The sequence below is a fragment of the Acomys russatus genome, unplaced genomic scaffold (genome assembly GCF_903995435.1).
Source record: "Acomys russatus unplaced genomic scaffold, mAcoRus1.1, whole genome shotgun sequence".
NCBI classification, from domain to species: domain Eukaryota; kingdom Metazoa; phylum Chordata; class Mammalia; order Rodentia; family Muridae; genus Acomys; species Acomys russatus.
This window is the reverse complement of record NW_026131868.1, coordinates 28,444-44,758: the sequence shown is the minus strand read 5'-3', so window position 1 is coordinate 44,758 and position 16,315 is coordinate 28,444. Positions and strand designations below refer to the sequence as shown.

General features: G+C 41.5%; 1 pseudogene; it reads right to left on the bottom strand.

The window, feature by feature from the left end:
- Window positions 1-10,152: 10,152 nt before the first annotated feature.
- On the bottom strand, window positions 10,153-11,396 carry LOC127186602 (40S ribosomal protein S2-like; annotated as a pseudogene).
- Window positions 11,397-16,315: the final 4,919 nt, after the last annotated feature.

Genomic DNA, 16,315 nt, shown 5'->3' with positions numbered 1-16,315 from the left:
TTTTTTGCTTTTGAATTTTTTTCTCTTACTGAAAGTAGATTTTTTTCTTACATAATATATCCTGATTATGGTTTCCCATAATCTTTCCAGTTTTTTCCCTACATCCCCTCCCATCCAGATCCATCCCTCCTACTTCTTAGAAAAACAACAGGCTTCAAAGGAATAAAATGAAATGAAGCAAAAAACTAACACATTGGAATAGGACAAAACAAACAAAAAGAACCCAAGAGAAGGCAGAAGAAACAGACATTCACACACTCAGGAATCACATAAAAACACAAACTGGAAGCCATAATATATATGAAAAGGATCTGTAGGGTAAAAAGAGAGAAGAAAAATATATAAATAAAAAGAATAAGATCAAATTAAAGGAAGAAAAAAAGAAAGGAAATGCCTTGGCACAATATTATGAGACAAGAAACCTTCAAAGATGCCATTGAGTTCACTTCCTTTGGCCATCTACCACTATACTTTATGTATAATGAAAGAGAAGGTTATTGTTGTAGATATGAATATATAGAGAGAGAACAGCCAGAGGTATCTGGATGAGACCAGTGCACAGTGCACAAAGTAGACTGAACATGGCCAGCAGCCTGGACCTGGCTATGTGAAAAGGAGCAGAGAGCACAGGCAGTAGGGGTGGGAGCAGGGGGCGGGGGCATCGCAGCGTTATAAGGAGAATGAGTATCATGAGCCTCAGAAGTTTGGGGTAGGGGAGGAGGTGAGAAGGGCAAGATGCTGTCATGCATTTCGAAATGTGTAACAGGTACTTGTGATACTGAGGGAGCCTGGACGCCAGCATGAGCTTTAGATAGAAATTTGCCCCTTCTGCAGCAATAAGGGAAATGTCTCCTTTGGGTAAAGAGGAAGTGGGTTCACAAGTTTCCTAAGAAATGCTGGCTTCCGCCAGGCATAGTGGCACCTTTAATCCCAGCACTTGGGGGCAAAGGCAGGCTGTGAGTTCGAGGTCGGCCTGGTCAGCCAGGCTACACAAAGAAACCCAGTCTTGAAAAAACAAACAAAAAAACAAGAAAACAACACACACACAACACAAACAAAAACAAAAACACAAAGAAAAAAAAAAGAAGAAGAAAAGAGAGAAAGAGAAAGAAGAAAAAGAAAGAAAAGAAAGAAAAGAAGAAAGAAAGAGAGGGGCATGGGAGGAAGGACGGAGGAAGGAAGGAAGGAAGGAAGGAAGGAAGGAAAAGAAAGAAGGAAGAATGTTGGCTTTTATCTAACCACCATATATCCACCTATAGTCCTCCAGTTGAGCATCATATCAGGATATTTGGACTGCTTTTGGAGTTTGGCGAATTGGAGTTTCCTTTGGACCTGACACTGGGCATGCGTCTGCCCTCAGAGTAGTTTCCCGGTGGACTCCTTGTAGAAAACCAATGTTCTTTTGTAAGTAGTTATCAACGGAAGAAGATTGCTTCTGGGTTGGCGTGAGGGCATGTGTTCACTTCTCCTTTCAGCCCTAGGATCCCATCTAGTGCAGACCTGCAGGCTCTGTGTGTGCTGCCTCAGTCTCGGTGAGTTCATATGTGCATGGACCTTGTGGATCCAGAGCATTCTGTGTTTTTGGTGTTCTCATCCCCCTCTGGCTCTTACACTTTTTCTGCCTCCTTTCCATGGGTTCCCTGAGCCCTGGGGTTTTTTTTTTTTTAATTCATCTATATGCTGACAGTACCTGTAAGGTACTAGACGTGTGTTTCCAAGACTAAGCCTTTGCTATGGAGTCACTTTATAGAAAGAGTTTCCCAGCCTCTTCTGAAACTTCAGTTCACCTGACTGTTGCTATCCTACACCTTTAGATGAGATTTGACAGAAATTCAAATTAAGGCCAGCCAACAGTGCAGACTCTGCAGGAAATTTAAATACTCTAAGATAAACCTGTCGCTAGGCCAGACAGACACAATCAGCTTGGATGATCTCACTGGCTATTTACTGGTATAATTTGGAGGCAACTATAATAAAGTAAAAAATAATACAACCTCAGAAGATGGAAAAATTTCTTGCCACTGCTAAAAGATTCTAACATCTCAAATGTCTGTACAGAAAAAGGTAGGTACTTCACGTACCAGTTTGTCAGTTCTTGGCTTTATATATCCTAATTCCAATTAAATAAATCAATATGTAATGTACACCGAGCTGACAGCCAAGTTATGAACACCAAGTTGGCTCACATGAGAAGAATACAAAATGAATTTAAAATAAAGCAAAACATTGGCATGTTAAGACCTTCTGCTAGACCAAAAAACTTGAATTTAGGGTACCATGGACACACTAGGCTCATGAATGGGGGGGAAAAGGAAATTTTTTCTCTCAATTCCCTTCAGTGATCATTTCTTAAGCACCAATCTGAGTCCCAGGTGTAGGTGCTGAGAGCTGAGTACATTTGCCCTTCTCTAAATTCACAGAATAATGGAGAAGAGAAACCAGAGACACAACAGTTAGCTTTCTGGTTATAAAAGGCAGGGCTGGGGTTACTGCAGAGCAGCCCAGAAGATGGAAAAAGGCATATCTGGGAGGGGATAAACAGAGCGTCAATAATTAAGGCAGCCAGCATCAGTCTTGAATTTGAGACAACAGGGTTACAGGAGAGAAAGGAAAGAAACAACAGCAAGCCATTTAGAAAGATACAAGGAGCTAATTACACAAGGCTACAACCTGCAAGAACCCCAATGGGAAAAGAAGGCAATGTACTGAGTGAATTGACTTTTTAAAACCATTAACTCGAAGAAGGTGTCAAAGGAATGAGGTCAAAGTTCAAGTCTTTTGAGGACTGTGGGCCTGCAAACAACAGAGTCCCAATATCTTCCTAAGCCTTTATGAAAACATTCAAGTTCCAAGAGAAAAAGTACTTCCCTGCAGGGTAAAGGCCAGAATTGGTACCGAAATAGATGTTTCCTAAGGTGTTATCAGGCGATTAGAACCCAGCCAATTACTTGTGGTTATAGTCTTCAGCCCTGAGCTTATGCTTAGCTCTGCAGCTATGGGGAAAGTGGAGCTGTGGGTTTTCTAACAAACACTGGTTGGTCCCAGGAAATCTGGAGAAGAATGACCACCTCTGATTCTCATTGTTAGTGTTTAAATCTGATGTGCCTTTTAGGGCTCCTGTTTTGGGTGCATGCTCCCTGCAGTTGTAACTATGTTGAGAGTAACTTTCACCAGATGGGGCTAAGTGATGGGAAATAGGTCATAGGGGTGAGGCCTTTGAAGGTTATACCCACGTCTCTTTATATCCTGGTGGGCTATACTGTTTACATGATTCTGCCTGCATGGGCTGCTCTGTTCTGTCCTTGATACTATGATAAGCTGAAACGAAAGAAAAGGAAAGGAAAAGAAAAGAAAAGACCAGCTTTCTTCTCTTGTGTCAGGTTTTGCGGTCGGCATAATCAAAGATAATACAGTCAGCTCCAGCAGCAAGACAACAGAAGTGACGCCTGCCACAGACTCTTACTGCCTCACTGGGTTTTCTGCATCTGGTTTTCAACATGGAAGACACATGGTTGACAATGGATCCTGTGACAGCTCAATTATGTTCACCTGGCTGTGATTTATTCTCAAGATCTATTTGCTTATATTCATTTCAACGTAATCATGGTAGAGGTAGTATTCTCCTATGGACTGTCCTACCATGTACTTCAGACATTAAGCAGGCCTGGTCCTGCAATCCTTGGTTGGAAGCAAGTTCCTTGTATGTCCCTCTCCTGTCTCTTGGCACCAGGCTCCTTCCAACTGACCTTGGGAATCTTTCACTGAGTTGGCATCACAGAGTTCCAAAGAGTGACTGCTCTTTCTTTGTCTTCGTGTCCTGTTACTGAGGCCTCCAGAATCCAAAGTGTAAAGGGTAATCTTCACTTCCAAATTACTGGGATTTGGAATCCCCTAGGAGACACACCTCTGGGTGTGTCTGTGAGGGTAAGTCCTGAGAGGTTATCTAGGGAGAAAAGACCCACTCTTACTATGGGAAGCATTATCTCACTGGCTGAGGTACTAGACTGAATCAAAAGGAAGTAGAAAGTAAGCTGAGCACTAGCACTCATCTCTCAGCGACCTCAGGCTTTAAGCTCAGTGTCTTTTCCAAAACAGTGGACTGTATCTCTTCAAACAGTGAGCCAAACCAAAGAGTGAGCCAAAATAAACGGGACTTAAGGTACTCATCAGGTATTTTATCACAGCAATGAGAAAAGAACCTGATACAACCTATCTGATGAATTCAGCATCTTTAACCTGCATAACAGGGCCAATGCCACTTCTAATCCATCTGATCCACTTGACCATAAGAGGAAGGAACACTTTGGCCCCCAAAGAGCTGGGTACAGACAAGTTACTAGGGCTAGAAAGAATTTTTTGAACTTCTCAAACTATGTAACATAGACTCACTTCTTTCACAGACAGGTCCTGGATAGGAGCTGCTTTTTTTTTTTTTTTTTTTTTTTTTTTAAAACGAAAACCACCAACAGTTTTAAGAAATAAAAATAAACGGGGGGAAAAATAACTCATAGCATGTCACTATTCTGTTGTTTGCAACATCTTTTGCTAAGTCAAACTGACATTGGATAAGAACTGTTGTTAACCATTAAATTTCTATGCTAATTTGAATGACAAAAGGAACGTGTCACTTTGGTTAGATAATCTGAACTGTCAGCCAGCAGTCACTCTTGAACTTACATGAAAATGCATTAGTTCCAACAGACAACTGTGTTAATGGAGATGATAATTGCACTCACTGGGTGGTTTGCTTGTGTTGACAGAGGCGATTTTAATGTGAACTAGTCTGATCCCACATAATCCTTCGAGACATAAGAATAAACTACTGATGCCTCACAGGGAGAAATTATTTGTGAAAATATGGCTGAGATGAAACCGTATCATGATTTATTGTTCTTAAATGCTCAGGGAAATTAAATAAGATAGCTATAACAGTTCAAAAAAGATTGGATATCTAAGTCATTGTAAATACAACTTCTGGTTCAAAAGGACTTGAATTCTTTTATTCTATGCAAAGCAGTTAAGAAGCATTTCATCGGCAGATGATCCCTTACCTGTGTTCAGAATTGGAGCTAAATCTGGTGGCATATATCTATAATCCCAGCTACAGGAAGGCAGAGAGGCAGGAACATTGCAAGTTCAAATCCTCTCTGAGCTAGCATGAATTCAAGTTCAACCTGGGCAACATAGGGAACCACTATCTTAAACTAACAATTTTTTAAGGGCTATTGATGAAGCTGTGTGACATAGAGCTCCTGCAGCAAGCAGAGGCCCTGAGTTTCATCCCCTGCACCCAAACAAACAGCAACAACAAAGAACATAATAAAGAAAACTGTGCTACTGGCATGCCTACTGCTGATGCAAACCCTGGCTTTGGCCATAGTAAACTCACACTGTGGATACAACCTGTCATTTACTGGCTGCAGTTTGGGAGAAGCACCCTCTGCGTTTTATACCCTTTCCAGCTGGGCGAATGAGCAAAGTCTAAGTAGATTATTCCTTGAAACTACAGCCAGACTGATGAGGAAAACTATTCCACCTTCTAAGACTCTGAGCTCTCAGACACTGGAAAAGCTAGACTAGACATACCCAGAAAGCACAGGCTTTTTTTTTTTTTTTTTTATTCTTGTTACATCTCAATGTTTATCCCATCCCTTGTATCCTCCCATTCCTCCCCCCACAGCACAGGCTGGGATGAGCAGGGCTCTGAGGGTCCAGTGAACCCCTGAGCCAACAAGCTGCAACAGCAGTCAGCTTTGTACATTTCCACCCAACTAGTCTGAATTTTGTGTCTGCCATTTGTTAAGTAGTGAACACAGTGCATGGCAAACACTCAGAGAAGCAACGGGGGTTGGGGGTGGGGGCTGGGGAGTGGATGAGCCCTTACTCCTTTGTTTTTCTTCCAGGAGCTGGGACGTGAATCCTGGGGCCAGTGCAAGCTAGTCTCAACTATGGAGCCTCAGTCCCAGCCCTTTCTAATGCTCACCTAATGCAGAAGTCTCCTGTCTATACTCTCTTATAGTTTGTACTTGATTTAGGAATGCATGCCCACCTACCCTCTGCATTCAGTCTCACTGCATGGAGAGTAAGGGGAAATAGCAGGAACATTTTACCAAGAGTAAGAGCAGTATGCAACCATGGCCATCACCAATCAAAAGGTAACCCAAAGGACTGGGACATCAGCAGCCATGGAAAAGCAGGCAGGAAGAGCACTGGATCTGAGGGTGACAAAGTGGGTGATGACCCAGATCCTCATAGTGAAGGTGGCCTTGATCACAGTCCATCGCTGAGTCAGCTGAGACACTCTTCACTCCACTGTAGGACTCCATTTCTACCATCTAAGCCTCGGGGATGGGCAGCACTTGTTCGCTTATGTAAGATGAAAGACCACTGTTCTTTTATCTTTATTGAGGAAATTTAATTCTGTGTTTACACTGCTTTCTTTACTTCCTTTTCTTTCCTTCCGGTCCATTTCCTCCCTCTGCCCCCTCTTTCTTTCCTCATCTTCCCACCCTTCCCAGTAAAAACTTACTTGATACTGATACAGACTAGTCACACCATCCTATAAATGTCCCAGAAATGAAAGCAAAGCCAGCCTCCCTGATCGTTCAGGCTGTGCCAGGCTCTCTGGCATTCATGCCACAGAGGCCACTTCCCTATAGCACGTACACATTGCGTGCTGCCATTTATGAACTGACTTCCTTTCGAAGAGAAGCTGCTCTGTGTGCTTTATCACTTCCAGCCTCTTCACATTAATCTCACTGCTGCAGGATGATGGCCGGCTCCTCTCCAGAACATTCAGAAAACTATTAGATTAATGCCTAAGAAATACAGATTCATGTGGGAAATGCTGACAAACCAGATTTAAAGTCAGGTGAATACGCCATTAAAATATATCCTGACAAAATACCCAAAGATACACACAGTGGAGTGCATTACAAAGTCAAATTACTCAAATCAAAGATATTGCTTCCTGAGAGTTAAATTAAAAAGCATGTCTCCCAAAAAAAAGAAGCCAGTAGGTTTACATGACGAGACTGGCCATTATCTCCATAGGAACAAGACTCGAAAACAGAAGCACAAATGCTGGAGCCACTGAAATCTGCAACACAAAATTCACCAGGATTTTTAACCTTGACAGAAGATTCCTAAGTAGGTCATAGCAAAGCTTGCGAAACATTTGACAGCATGAAATTGTGCTGGGTGACAATGTGCACATGAGCTTTGGAAGAGAAAGTCAGTATTTTCTTATTCCGACCAAACATCAGCTAAATTAAAATTACAAAATGTTTAAGAAGAGAGGGTACAAAAATACCCATTCAGACGCAGAAACTAAAAGCAGGCTAAGCCATCCTCAAGCGAAGGTGTTACTGCCATGAAGTTGGAAGTGCAAAGAGAATGGCTAGACACTCTAAATAGAATTAAGGAATTATTTATGTAAACATGCTGATTAAATTAAAAGCAGCCTGTCTCTCCTAATCCCATCCTTGGCTTCCCCCCTGGGGCTGCCTGCTCTAGTTTGCACAGGGGCCTTTTGGAGCATCGCTGTTTCCTGAGAGACACCCAGGAGGATCTGTATCACTCTGAATTCCCATCTTCACCACTCAAGTGTTACAGTCAGATTCTTGTGCATTGTGCAGACACCATATAAACCAGAAAAAAAGACACTGCTGAAGAAGGAGCTTAGTGTTGTTTGTTCCCAGCCAAACCACTGAGATTACCCAACTCCCAGTGTTGCTGTCTTATTTTCCCCAATATGTCCCCTCAGGTAGAAAATAGGGGAGAACAGTGAAGGTAGGTGTGCCACTTTCAATACAGTTTCAAATTGACATTTAGAATGTCAACTGAACAACTTTTCCAAATACACTTACTATCAATGAGGAAAAATGTTCTAATAGTGAAGTGAGGGGAAAACAACAAACACAGGCTCCAGTATTCCAGACAGAGGCCCAGACTTTCTCCTTTACATCCCTCACAGGCGTCACTGCAATCATGCTGCCATCAATCACCAAATTTGTCTACTATTTTAGAAGTAACTCTGAGAAAACAATTCCCTGAGACATATTTTCTTAATTTTCTTCCATTTTTATAATACATGTGTTCTTAGAAAAATTATCATAAAGCAATTAACTCTGAAGGCAATAATGATAAGGCCAGACAGATATTACAGAAACGCAAAGTTAGGCTAAGCTTCTTTGCTCTAAACTGGAGTAAACAGGCTAACTGAAACAAATATTAGAATGATCGTCTCTCTTTTTATCAGCTGCCTGAGGCTCAAGAAAGGGAAAAATTGGGGGAGGGGATCATAAAATTTTAAATTGATACAAGGATTTTTTTAAGTATTCTCAACCCCACCCCTGCAACAAACAATCAAGAAAAAGAAAAAAAGAACGAAAGAAAGAAAAAGAAAAACACTTTAAAGAGGGAGGGTAGCAGTAAATGCCCATGATTCTGGAGGTACACACCACGCTTTGCTAATGAACGCAGCAATGCCCTTGAACTTCCTCCTGATCTCATTCCCACCCTGGCTTATCCTGAAGTTCCTATGTGATGACTGGCCACCTCCATGTACACCTGAAGTTTCCCCTTCTCCCTGTTCGCCGCCTTTGTTTGTGGGGTTAGCCTCTTTCCTGACAGGCAGGGTATTGCTGCTTGATCTGCTTTTGGCATGAAGTTATGAAAACTGAACTGCGAAGAAAAAGGATGAAGAGAGCCCATCTGTTTTCCAACGTTCATACTTGTTACCCCAAGTAATTCAATTCTTGGAAGCCTGAGCCATCCATCACTTCCCTACTGAAAAATAAGACCACTCTTCATCCTTAAAGAGAAAGAGACAAACAACAGACAGACAGACACAAATCAGCCTAAAAGAGGTAGGCACATGGAAATATCCCTTCAGGCCCTCAACAACCAAGGCTTTAGTGTGTATTACAGTGTTTAATCTTGTAGAAAAAATCTAGATAAAGAAGTCTTGAACAGGGCATTTACTTAAAAATCATGCAACAGGCTGCTGTCAACTCCTGCACTCTGCTACTGAATTTCTAGGCTTCTTCTAAAAATCTCTTTTTCAATTTAGGGCTTAATATTTTTACTTGTATGCACACATTTGTTATTGAGGGAACATGAGTGGGAGAATAAAGAGAAAATATAAAAAGATGGATCATTTGATGAACTGAAAAAAAGTTTTGTAAGCATCAGCATAATAACAATGAAACCAAACAATTACTGAATCTATTTCCCCACATGACTAATTGAAAAAAAAAGAGGGAGAAGAAAAGAAAAACTCAGTTAGGAGCTGAAATCTGGTAAGGAGATTGCTCACTTGGTAAAAGGGCACAAAGACGCACGTCTAAACCATAGAACCCATGTTTTAAAAAAAGCCAGGCACAGTATCACTCATATGTAACCAGTACTGGGGAGGCACACAGATGAATCCCAGGAGCTGGTTGGCTAGAAAATCAGGTCTTGAGAAAAGAATAGATGGCATTCGAAGGACACTGAAGATTGTCCTCTGGCCTTCACATGTGCACTGACAGACACATCAAAACACACAGATTCACACACACACACACACACACACACACACACACACACACACACACACACACAAACTATATTTAAAGGAATTGAATAAGGAAAAGAAAACTGTACAATGTCTTAAAAATGAACAGTTTGAGGGAAGGATTCAAATTCCAGCATAGCTCAGAATCCAGCACATGGACTCTGCACAATGCACAGTGATGAGGAAAAGGGTCAATTGATTAAACCTGAAATTGTCTCCTGTAAACTGTAAACCGCGGAGAAGCTGAACTGGAAGTTCCAGGGAGCGGGTTGTACCCCTGAGACTAAATGGCAGAGTTTCCCAAGGTGTATTACATGAGATACAAGACAGCAAACTGATTTGAGTCAGGCCAAGTTATTGGTGGCAATGTGGACTGGGCAGGGAAGGAGCTATATTTTTTAAAAGAAAAGGCAGGTTGGGGCAGAATAGTTACACCTCATTTGTGCCCTACACTAAAATGGGCAAGAGAATTTCTATGATGTCCATGCGAAACTTGTAAAATCTCAGACATACCAGTCTGGCTAAACACCCAGGGCTCTCAGAAAAGGCTGTACTCAGAGGCAGCTGAGTTCTCTCGCTATTTATCTTCTTAGATCAAGAGCTACGTGCTGAAGGTGACAGGCAGCCTGTAAGCTGAAGGTGGGGATCTAGAAACAAAATAACCCCAAAGAAATCAGAAACAGAAGTTAACTCACTTCTACTTGATCAGGTCAAAGAAGCACTTTGTAGAGAAAGTGGTCCACATTACAGAGGGATGGAGAACAAAGAACAACTTTAAAAATGTACTAAAACACAATAGATGGGCGGGAACAGGAGGCCAAAGACTAAGGTGGAGCCAGGAGTGAAAGGGAGATGGCTTTCAGATCCCAGCAAACTTCCTGAAGCTGCACATAACACTCACAGTTTACAAACTAAAGCTGAAATGGGGGAAATAGAACAAAAAGACCAAAGTGAGAGGAGACTGTCAAAATCAGCAAGCATGCAAATAGAAATATAGGGTGCAGGTAAGTAACAAACTGGAGAAAAACGAGGTGAGAGGATGTGAAAATTCACTGAGTGCTGCAGAGAAAAGGCATGAAAGTGATGTGTACAGAAAATAACCAAATGTCAAGATGCTTGATTTTTTTTTTTTACAGACTTAATTCACTTATTTTTTTTCTTGTATAAAAACACTTATGTGTAGTCACAGCTGGAGCCTCGGTTCTCTGAAGAGACTCTGGTGTAGATTTTCACAAGATGATCAGTTAATAGCCAATAAGGAGACTTGGTGAATACTGTCTTTTTCCAGAGGTCTGGGGTCAGGTAGCTGTAGGTCTTGGAGATAGCACTGAAGGTGGCCTTGGCAAAATTGCCCAGAGTGGCAGTGCAGCCTCTAGCTGATATGCAGTAGTCATCAATACCAGCCATCCTCAGTAGCTTCTTGGGCACAGGAGCAGAGATGATGCTAGTGCCTTTGGGGGCAGGAATGAGATGCACCAAAACAGAGCTATAGTGGCCTATCATCTTGCACAGAACAGTGTGTAGCTTGCCATACTTGTTTCCCCAGTAGACTCTCCGCACTGGGAAAAATGGAAAGCTTGACCAAGATGATGGCCCCTAGGATGGCAGTGGCTATTTCCTTGAAGAACTTGACACCAAGACCAATGTGACCTTTGCAGTCTCCAATAGTGACAAGCCTTGAACCCGGCCCACTGGCCAGTCCATGTCTGCTTCTGCACTGGCATGACCTTTAGAACCTCATCCTTTAGGGATGCACCCAGGAAAAAGTCAATAATCTTGGATTCCTTAATGGCAGGGAGAACAGGTAGATCTCCTCCAAGGACTCGATCTTCATGTCCTTAACTATGCAGCCCAGCTTGGTGACAGGAATCCATTCCCTGTCTTAGGCTTTACCTCCATAAGCTCCATGGCCCCTAAGGCCAGTCCTCCACTGGATCTGAGGAAGCCTCCTAACCCTGCCCTCCCCTACTCTGGGGGGATGGGAGGGGGAAATGCTGCAGTGGCATCATCCACCATTTGGTGTTTAGAAGAAGAAGAAAAAGAAGGAGGAGGAGGAGGAGAAGGAGAAGGAGAAGGAGAAGAAGAAGAAGAAGAAGAAGAAGAAGAAGAAGAAGAAGAAGAAGAAGAAGAAGAAGAAGAAAAGAAAGAAGAAGAAGAAAAGAAAGAAGAAGAAGAAAAGAAAGAAGAAAAGAAAAAAGATGCTTTCTATTCTCAAACCAGCACACATATGTGTGTGTACATGGGTATGAGTGCACATACATATGAACCCCCGAGTGCTGGGATTAAGGCGTGCACCACCATGCCCAGCTTTATTATATAAATAAAGAATTGACATTGCAGATCAAAACACACAGTAGGTAGGCAATAAAGAAAACAGACGCAATTAAAAAGAAATAAAACTATGGTTTGATTAAATCATTGAGCATAAGAATGGAACAGTCTTCAGGCATCTGGCATAAAAATCAAGGTCATCTGCTAGATGGAGAATGCCTTAAAAATGAACTTAGGGGGGAAAATGAACTTAGGCTGATTAGAGAAATCTTGACAATGATATTCAATGTCACCAGACAGTAGGACCATCCATGCCTTTAGAACAAGAAACAAATGACCCAAGAATACTACATCCAGCTACATAACACTGTGAACATCAAAGCAAAAGGCAAGCATTTGTAAATGATTAACAATGCAGGAAAGAAAATTCACAAGTCTTCCCCGAGGGGGGGGGGGGGGAACAATCCGAAAAAAGCACTTGACAATAAAATCTGGATAAACAAGAGATAAGTCAGAACAAACAACCTCAACACAGAAAAGTGGTGGCAAAAGATCCGTGGTGAGCACAGGAACTAATTAAATATAAAACTAAGACTAAACAACCGGATGGCTATGGCTAAACAACACAGAATGAATGTTATGAAATCTGGGAAAAGACACATGGATACATGCTCCACGGAGAGAGCACAAGCCTTCTGGTTTTATTACTGAGAGATAATACACTATGCAATATCTAATATATGTATTTCGTGTGTCTTAAAGTTTTTATATTGGCATACAGATATAGATGATAAAGTACACAGATCATAAGTGTATAGTTAAATGTGGTTGACAAATATATGCATTATCACTTAATTCTTCCCCAATTTAGAGCTAAAATGTAGCTGGATGACTGCCCCTTTCTGTTCAGTCTTCCTCCCACCACCCCAGAGGCAAGCACATTGCTATCACCATAGATAAATTGCCTCTTCTTGAACGCCATGTGAGTGGATTCTACCGCATACACAGCCACCTCTCAGCATCTGTGATAAAATTGTTCTGGGACAATAAGATGTCAAATCAGAAGATGCGAACGTTCCCAATAAAAACAATGGCAGAATATTTATATTTAACCTTTGCACAGTCTCATACACTTTTAAGCATCTCTGGGTTATTTATAAGGCCTAGTACCACATAAGTGTCAAGTGTGATATGTTGCCTATAGGATAATAGCAAGAAAGCAAAGCCCTGTACATGCTCTCTATATATGAAATTTCTTTGCTGGTGTTTTCTGTGTTTGGCTTAATTCACAGATATGGAAGATGCAGATACAGAGTCTATTTGTCTCTTTTTATGCAATGCAATGATGTGAACTCCATCTGTGTTGTCATATATCAACAGTCTCTTTTCTATTTCTAGATATGATTCCAGTCTGCATATTTATATAAAGTGCTTCTAAGTATTTGGTTTAGATGTAAATCTCAATTTTTTAAAAACTTGTTATCTATTCTTTGTGAATTTCACATTACACCACTCACCTCCCTATCCCTTCATATCCTCCCTCTACTGCCAGGGGTTGGTCTGCTGCACATGTATTCAGATGCTGATTTCTGTGCCCCCGGATCTGGTTACAGTCCAGACATGGGCACTGTCATTTCTGTAAAGAATCTCCAGTATCAATGTTGTATAAACACTGCTCTCCAATTATCTCTGCTTGGTTAATAAATAAGCTGAGCAGCCTTTGACCGGGCAGAGGAGGTAGGAAGTCTGGACTTCTGTTCCCAGTCTAGGGGTCTCAGGTAGGGACCACAAAGTAGGAGGCAAAGAAGGAAAGGGTAGAGAAAGGACTCTGCTGGCCACGAGGGCTGACCTGTTGGAGCAGAACCAGCCTAGGCGGGAGCAATGTGGCAGGTCATTTGGGACATGTGGGAAGTAGCCAAACTAGCACAGAGGGTTAGAATAGATGACTATCTACCCAGTTCTAATGCTTCAAAGCTTGTTTAATAAATGTAATAGGTCTCTGTGTCATTATTGGGGAGCTAGAGTGGGTGACTTAGAAAAGGTCCCCTAAATTATACCGTATCTTTACAGTCCACCCTTGCAACCTTCCCACATAAAAGAAAAAAAAAAAACAATAAAGATAGTAACAAAAACAACAAAAATCTCACCATGGAAGCTGTGGTGTGTCATAGTGGGTCACACAGTACATCCCTTTTGCCCAAACTGCTTGCCTTTCAAATGCTCAGTGCAATTGGTCAGCTTCAAAGCCTCTGGCTTCTTCTACCCTATCAATACTGAATCCTCACCAGGACTCCTGTAGGATATTCTGTTGTTGTTCTGTAGCTTTGGCTTTGCAGGACCCCCTACCAGCCCCTTCACACACTCCAGCAGTTCATAGGTGGGGTAGATGTTGGGGTGGCCCAACTCAGAGCCCTGAATCTGGGCCTGGGTGGAAGCTTAGTTGGCCAGCCCTCCAGCTCTCCTGTGCCTGTGCCACCAGGGCGAGCTCTCTCACTTTGCCCAGGAGAGGGTGGGGCCAGCTGTCCCACTTTGAGATTTAGGGGGAAGTAAATATTTTTACAGTAATTTTATTTGGCTTTTGGAGACAGGGTCCTTCTATATAGACTAGACTGGCCTTAAACTCACAATCCTTCTGTCTTAATTTCCAAGATGCTTGGCCTATAAATATACATTACCCTATCTGTCCTGAAGTTTAAACATCTTGCACAAATCTTGTTTGTATATATGACCTCTAATTACTTTGGACAAATGTGAGCAAAATATTGGATCAGCAGACAAGAAATAAGTCCGTATAGTACCAGATGTTCCACATTCTCATATGAGCCATATATTTTTAGTGTTTTTAATTGCAGACATTAAAATGTGTATGGTGGTAATGTAACAATGGTTCCAACCTTTCCATAATACCTTTATCTCTTTGTCTTTTCCTTCAAGACAGCGTTTCAGAAATCAATGGCCTCATGGGCCAGGGAGAAAACTCCCTAGTTAAGTGCTTGCTTAGTAGGCATTAGGCCCTTTGGCTCAATCATCAGCGTAAAAAGGAAAGGAAAAGAAAAAGAAGGAAAGAGAAAGAAAGTAGAGAGATGGTTTAATAGCGAGCATCTGTCCAAAATTCAAAAGTCCCTCCCCTTCCCTTCTAGGAATTCCGTGGTTCCAGGGTTCCCAGTGCTCTGGCATTATGTTTGCTCCCTTGTCTCTCCTTTTATCCTTCTCCTAGCTCTGAATATAAAGAGACTGACACTCCCCAAAGAACAACATTTTTATTTAAAATTGGTAAGATTTTGGAGATGATTTGTGCCTTCTCTGTATTTCTCTGTGTGCCTATCAGTTCATAAAACAACATATTTTACAATTAAAAAGATTTATGAATCTGTGTATTGTTTGGTGGGCATGAGAAAGTATTCTAAATTATACATTCATTAAAAAAACTCTGATGGTAATTTAAAGGGCATTTGAAAAATTAGTTAGCAGGCATATTGATTGATATTTTTGGAACATTTGACTTCTCAAACAGTCTGTAGGAAGGAACAGTGGAAAGGTCTGGGAGATGACAAATACTACTGTTCTCTTGTCACATAACTGTATTAGGACCAAAAAGCATTCCAAGCTAGATTAAAAAAAAGAAAAGAAAAAAGATGAGTTTAGGGTTGCTGTATTGTCACCTCAATGCACCTGTATCTGTGGAGTTACAATGGTCCTCAAGGCAGGCTACCCTCTAGAGCAGTAGTTCTCAATCTGTGGGTTAGGAATGAACCCTTTGGGGGCATCAAACAACCCTTTCACAGGAGTTGCCTAAGACCATCAGAAAACATAGATATTTACATTATGATTCATAACAGCAGTAAAAATAACAGTTATGAAGTAGCAACGACATGAAGCTCCACAACTAGAAGACCTGAATTAAAGGGCCACATCATTAGCAAGGTTGACCACCAGCACTCTAAGCTTATGCAGTAGAAGCAACAGCAAGAGATCAAGGCTCCCCAGAATCATCACACACACTGAATATGTACTTCAAGCGCATTCCAAGCCAAAGTATGAGTGACGTCTAGAAGCCATTTCCATCTCTCACTATTATTTCTGTGGAAAGATGCTACCCGATTACTGATAGTGGAGTAAATTTGGCCATAATTCTTACAGATAAGGTTTATACTTACACACTAAATGCATACATATACACACTAGAGTACATACACATGCCTTAAAATGACAAAATGCATGAAGGGTCTGTCCTTGTCACCTTTAAGCCATGGATTCAGGAGTTCTTACTATTTTTCTCTTCCTTTCATAGTTTTTTTCTTTTTATTGAAAATACATTTTTTTTTCTCACGTAATATACTCCTTCTCCTCCTCCCAGTTCCTCCTCATCTCCTCTCCTATCTGGATCCACTCCCTTTTGGTCTCTCATTTGAAAACCAGCAGGCTTCGAAGGTATAATACTAAAATATAGTAAGGTAAAATAAAAACTAACATATCGGAATAGAA